We start from the raw sequence: 6,494 nt of genomic DNA on the forward strand, positions 1-6,494 counted from the left end.
AGTTACGTCAACATTTCTCTTGAAGTTGTTTATCAATTTTGATCCAGTTGATCTATAATTACTTAATGCAGAATACTGGTTTTTACTTTCAAATCTTTTGATTGGGGACCGTATATAGCAAAGTACATTTAGAATCAAAAGGCTTCGGGTAACACCGTATGAGACCTTCGATCAAAAGGCTTTGGGTAACACTGTATGAGACCTTCCAACATCCCGAAATACTCTCCGGAGCTTTTGAGTAAAGGCATCGGGTAGCACCGAGTGGGACCTTCAAAGGCTAAAAAAATTCAAAGGAAAATTTTCAGGTCTAAGGCATCAAGTAAAACCGAGTGGGACCTTCAAAAGCCTCAATGAAAATTCCAAGGAATTTTATAAGGTCAAGGGCATCGGATAAATTCCGAACAGAACCTTAAAAAGCCTAGGAAGTTTTTACTTTCTAAGGTAAAGGCACTGGGTAGCACCGAGTGGGACCTTCGAAAGCCGAAAAAATTCTTAGGAGATTTTTCAGGTCAAAGGCATCGGGTAAAACTGAGTGAGACCATCAAAAATCACAAAAGTTATAAGGAATTTTTCGGGGTCGGGTATATCGGATGTACACCGAGTATAACTATCGAGCCCTTAGAAATAATCCCTTAGAAACTCTTGTGGATCTAAGGCTTCGGACAAACCGAACACCACCTTCAAACGCTAGTCGGGCAAATCAGATATGATTCAGTTCGACCCCAAGCTAATTCCCCGGACGATAAAGAACGTGTTACAATTAGACAACGATTAACACAAACGGCTTTTCATACATTCAAAGGCCAACAGAGGCCAAGCTATACAATTTCGGGATATACTATACTATGTTCGGGATATACAATACAACGTTCGAGATATACAAAGTTTTCTAACATCTTGGACGAGGAACATCTCAATTAAAAAAAGCTTCGTTCGGGCGATGATATAATATCTTGGACGAGGAACATTTCTCTGAGAAGAACAAGAGCTTGACCAATGACTGAGAAGAGCATCCCGAACCCATCATTTAGCTTTTCTAGGATCCTTATCCTTTGACTGATGAAGAAACTTCATCTTCGGTCACTGAGATAAGAAGGAAAAGTAAATCTGGCAACGAGTTTTAGAATTTATCTCCTATAGTCCTTTGGATCGTTGTGGAAGAAAGATTGACGCCTTCCGAATTGATATTTGGAGCGTCTTCTTCTTCTTTGTTTTCTGCAATCTCCTCTGTTATTAGAGTTGCAGGAGGTGAATCGTCAAGGTACAACGTAATGTCCAGATTAAGAGCAGGCAGATCTTCAATGTCTTCGGCTCAATCGGGAGAAGGAAGCTGCAATTTCGAGAAAACTTCGGGATGACAAAGAAATTGATGAGGAGCCGTATCAAAATTCAGATTTCTCCTCAAAATTGATTCGAACACCTCATTCTGGCCATCCTGATAGGCATGGTCATTCAAAATATCCAGCAAGTTACGAAAAGGCTTACTGCCCAGATACTTACGGATACAAGCCTTCCGAGTCTTTGCAGGGATATAATCGAGATCAGGAGGAACTATTTGCTTCCGCAGCTCCTTAACTTTAGCTTCAGAATTATTCAGTTCCCCCGAAAGATTAACAACCCTTCGCTCGAAACCACGGATTCGTCCATTGGCAACATCTAGATCTTGAGAAAGACGTAGGATCTCAATATTCCTTACCTTTACCTCCTCCCAAATCCTATTCCGAAGACACGCAATCTCCCGATCCTTGGACGAAGATTCCACCCGAAGCCTGGAAAGATCAGAATGCATCTTTCGAATCCGGTATGCTGCCTCCGCCTGTTTGTGGAAGTTGTCCACAGCACTCCTCCAACAAGAGTTTTTTTTTCAAGATTCAGAAAAAAAAAGAAAAAAAAAAGAAAAAAAAAAGAAAAAAAAAGAAAGAAAAAGAGTGACTTCAGTATTGGAGACTCACATCACCAGGGATTTCAAGAAGGCATCGTCGGGAACAGAATCGAAAGCTTTGCTTTCGGCCGTGTTTGGACAAGAGTGCACCACTCTAGAGCTTTGTCAAAGCTGCCTGTAATTCGATCAGACCTTTGCAACTGCTAGGGAGGCCTGTAAACCTCCTCAACAGAATGTATGGGCCGTCTTAGTGCAGAAGAAGAAGTTTCTGTGCTTGCGTCTTTTGGCTCCTCCCTTGGAACGTGCTTCAAAGGCATTGCAACTGAAGTAGGAACGCCAGTTGAATCCATTGATCGACAAAACTTTTCTGTTTTCTTCTAATGGTTTTAGTTTCAGAGAAATAATACCAGAGCTTCGCACAATAGAAAGACAAGGAGAAGAATGAAGAAATGAATGAAAGAGGAGAAGTAAAGGGTTTAAATAGACTCTGATGAAGAAACATGACGATTCGTCTCCAAAAGAATCCATGGTGATAGAGCCACGACGTTTCGAGTTTTGGAAAATCAACAGTCACAAACCAATGGTAGTTCGAACACACCTGATGGAAGGTGGACATTAAGCAACCTTTCAAATTTCGAAAAAAGGGTTCAAAACCATTGCATCCATCCACGTGGCGTATTAGGCGCCGGTTACGAAGACGGCAGACTTGAGTGGTGAACCGTCAATCAAAGCATTTAAGACTTGAGTGACGTTTGCGTTTCCCAATGAAGATAAGATCTTTCAGAAGAAAAAAACGAAGGATAAAATTAAATGCAAGATGACCAAACGAGCAAGACTGAGGACAAACTTTCTCGAGCGAAGAATCGCTCGAGTGCCAAAACCTCTAATCTTTTGAATGAGGGGCTATATGAAGAAATAAAAGGTATGGTAAGAGCAGGATAATGCAACGATTAATTCAAAGAGCTCTCAGTTTTGTCCGAATAAAGTTCTAGTGAAAGAAACACTCGAAAGCAAAAAGGGAAAGCATACAATCAAGTCAAGGAAGAAGGAAATATTATTAAGACATAAGGCCCAACATGGAGTGTCACATCCACCCAGCCGGTACCCCATTTGGAATACCCTGTATGTGATCCACAGTCCAAGGATCAATGATCTGAGGTCCATGCCTCCCACATACACGGTAACACAATCATGAACAATAATAATCAATGGTAAAAACAGCTAATATCAAGTATCATAAATAAGACAACATTAACTAAATCAGAGTGCGGAATATAGATAATAAACAAGGTATGATCAAAATCATAAAGGGTGAGAAGGTATGGTAGTCACCCTCTCAGAGCAGCGGAAAAGTATTAAATCAAGTTAGTTACATATCCAAGTATCACCGGAATAATTCAAAGACAAGTTAATTACAAAATCCAAGGTTCCACAAATACACCAGGGGAATGGGGCACTATGCTAGGGTTTCTTCTATACTAATGGTAGTCTCCTCAACAAGACGGATGAAGTAAACCCAGCGCTGCTGCCGCTCCCGCACAACTTGTGGGGCTAACCACGGTGCGAATAATAATCCTCCTCGGCTCCAATATACGAATCCTCACCGACGCCACTACCCGGAGGGTAGTATGTGGAATCATAGTCCGCCTCATAGGAGGTGCCATCGTAATCTTCGGTACCTGGAATGTAATCTAAAACATTTGCACAAAAGGAATGAGTTCGAAGAACTCAGCAAGGAAGTTATTCCATAATTAGAAATCATACACATTCAGAACATATAATAATGCAATGTGATATGGAACATATGATGCAGATATGAGCCTAACTCTATGAATGTTGGTCTCTAAGGTAGACATGCTTTAAGTCATAACACAGTACTTCTCTGGGTCGTCAGTCACTCTCCCATTTCCATATCTTGGGAATGCCCTGGGAAGATCGGTAAAGTCATCAAAAACCATGGTAAGGGGAATCGGTCACCGCTCTCTCACATCACCATTTGGTCAAGTACTGGCGCATATCACAGTAAAGCCTAGCCCAATGCAAGTCATCTACTCAGTCGGTCAAGTCAAATTCAGATACATCCATTCCTCGCCCCCGGCGATCCTTTCCGGTATCCTTCACACTAGAGTCAGCGAAATCCCGGATTTCGGACTCATCAACCCTATTGGTCATCCACATATAGTAAACGGGAAGCTCTCACGTCCTCTCACGGATTGGTTACCGGTCTTGAGCGCCCGTGAGCCCAAGTCTATCCATATGCAACTCTACCAATAAATGGCCCCTTTCAGGTATCCGTAGCATGGTTTATGTCCCCTACCGGATTGGCTACCGGCCTAGAGCGCCCATCCAACTATACACTACCACGGGTTGTTCGGTCTCAATGCCCTTCCGATTCGGGTCTGACACGACAAGGATGAACCTAGCCACACAACTAGACACTCCTATGTATGTCATCCAATAACTCGGGAAAGTGTCGATAGGCACCATCGGAGAACATCCCATACTATTCCCTCCGATGCCCAAGGACAGAAGTGTCAGTAGGACACCCTCCAATCCCAAGTCATACGTAAGCAATCACACATCGGATCTCATCATTTCTCATGCATCCAATGCATATTCATAATAGTACTCAAATCATGATATTGAAACGAATCATTATAAACATAAGAAAATCAAAATGATAGAGTAACACAACAAATGTATAAAGATTTAAATGTTACTGTTCTAACACATATGTATCAGTATCATAATGATTGAAAGAAATTTAGGGATTTCATTCTTTGAACAAAGCATAGTTCAATATTTGATGACTTATATGTTTATGGATATAACCATCCTTACCTTGGATGAGTTGATGATGAATTGAGAATACCAAGAATAGTCCAATAGAAGTGTTAAGGCCCTAAACAAACATCAATAATAAGTTAGAAAAGAAGTCGGGAAGATCGGATGTCATTTGAGTCAAAACTGACCAAGGTTGCTGTCAGCAACAACTTTGGTCGATGGTTTTGGTCGATGGTATCGACCAAAATAATCCTCGGGCAGAATAGTGGATTTTGGGGATTTTTGTCTGAAATGAGTCTTCCGGTGTTCGGATCAATCTGAAACTTGGAGGCATACTTAACAACAGTAGTAGGACACTATAAATCAAGGAATTTACCCAATCCAATGGTCTAATTAAAAAGCCCCAATTTGACCTATCAAGTTCAAGTGATTAATATCATGGCATGAGTTGGAATTGATTGCATTGATGAGGAATAGCATGCAATAGCTAGAGGGACTAATAGAAATTCGATTGGAATCATATGGCAATGTTAAACATGAACATAATATACTCTATAGCTCAGTTTGATATCAAATGGTATGATGTTAATAGGTAAATCATGGAATACGTATGCTAGGCATGAGATATAAGCATTAGCATCAATGAATGGCTAAGGGAATCATGGATTGAGCATGAGTAGGCACTTGGAGTGGTGGTTGCAAGGTTGCAGCACCATTCCAAATGTCCCATCAGCAAGATGACAATAGAAAAGAGTAGGAAATGGTAGGGTAGAGAGTGGAATGAAGAGTCATACCTTAGTGTAGAAGATGAAGGCAAGAATCAATGATAAACTAAGTGTCTTTGATGAGATACCCTTCACACTAACCAAGGAGCTGCTTTGGGAAGCTCTCCCCATGTTCCCAGGTGAGAAAAATGATTGCAAAAGGCTCAAGGCTCGAGGTCATATTAAATAGAAAAGGAATATTCCATGGAATCATTAACTTGGCAGACTGGGACATTTTGGTCGATGGTCCTTGGTCGATGGTATCGACCAAAATGTTTTCAGCAGAAAACTCAGGTTTAGAACAGCAACTTCAAGTAGGGATTTGAAAGGCTATACAAGGTCAAATTGAGTGAGGTTTTCTTCCACAATTCAATCAAGAAGTCTAGTTTCGGGGAATACCTTCGGATTCTGCACAGGAGGTCATTTGGTACATCAACCATATTAATCTTCTCCGATGCGTAGACTTTCCTTAAACACTGACAATGCATTTAAGCAAGGGGTATCATTGTCAATGTCCATGGGCTCGGTCTCCGAATCATGATCATCAATCAGAATGGTCCATAAATCTCTTCTTCCACCGCTTCAGGTCCTCGGACCTAAATACAACAGTGGATCCGGGTCATGATCAAGGTTAGAATAGGGCTGGATATTACAGGGAGGGTCTACCCTTACACAGTACCAAAAAAAAAAAAGGCATCTACAAATTTGCAGAAGATTGAGGAACTTGGTCAGTGGCAGTATCAGGAGTTTCTTGTTCGGAGGAGGCTTCAGGAGTTTGTTCCTCAAGGTTTTGAGCAGTTGGATGAACATTGTCTGTCGCACCTTCGAGGTCGGAAGGTAATGCAAGCTCATCATCCAAATATTTGTTAATAATTGGGCTGGTTGGATTAGCTGGCGGCGGATTGTTCTTCTCGACAACCCAAGTTGGAGTTGGTAGATCCAAATCCACAAAATTCTCCTCATAGATTAAGTCCTTATGCTCTTCGATCGGGAAGGAAGGATCGGCAGTCAGAATACTCTTCCATACATCATTGACACCCTCTCGATAGGCAACCATATTGTAT

Source organism: Hakea prostrata, unplaced genomic scaffold (genome assembly GCF_041222555.1).
Source record: "Hakea prostrata isolate BN-2017 unplaced genomic scaffold, UWA_Hpros_2 contig_92, whole genome shotgun sequence".
NCBI classification, from domain to species: Eukaryota; Viridiplantae; Streptophyta; class Magnoliopsida; order Proteales; family Proteaceae; genus Hakea; species Hakea prostrata.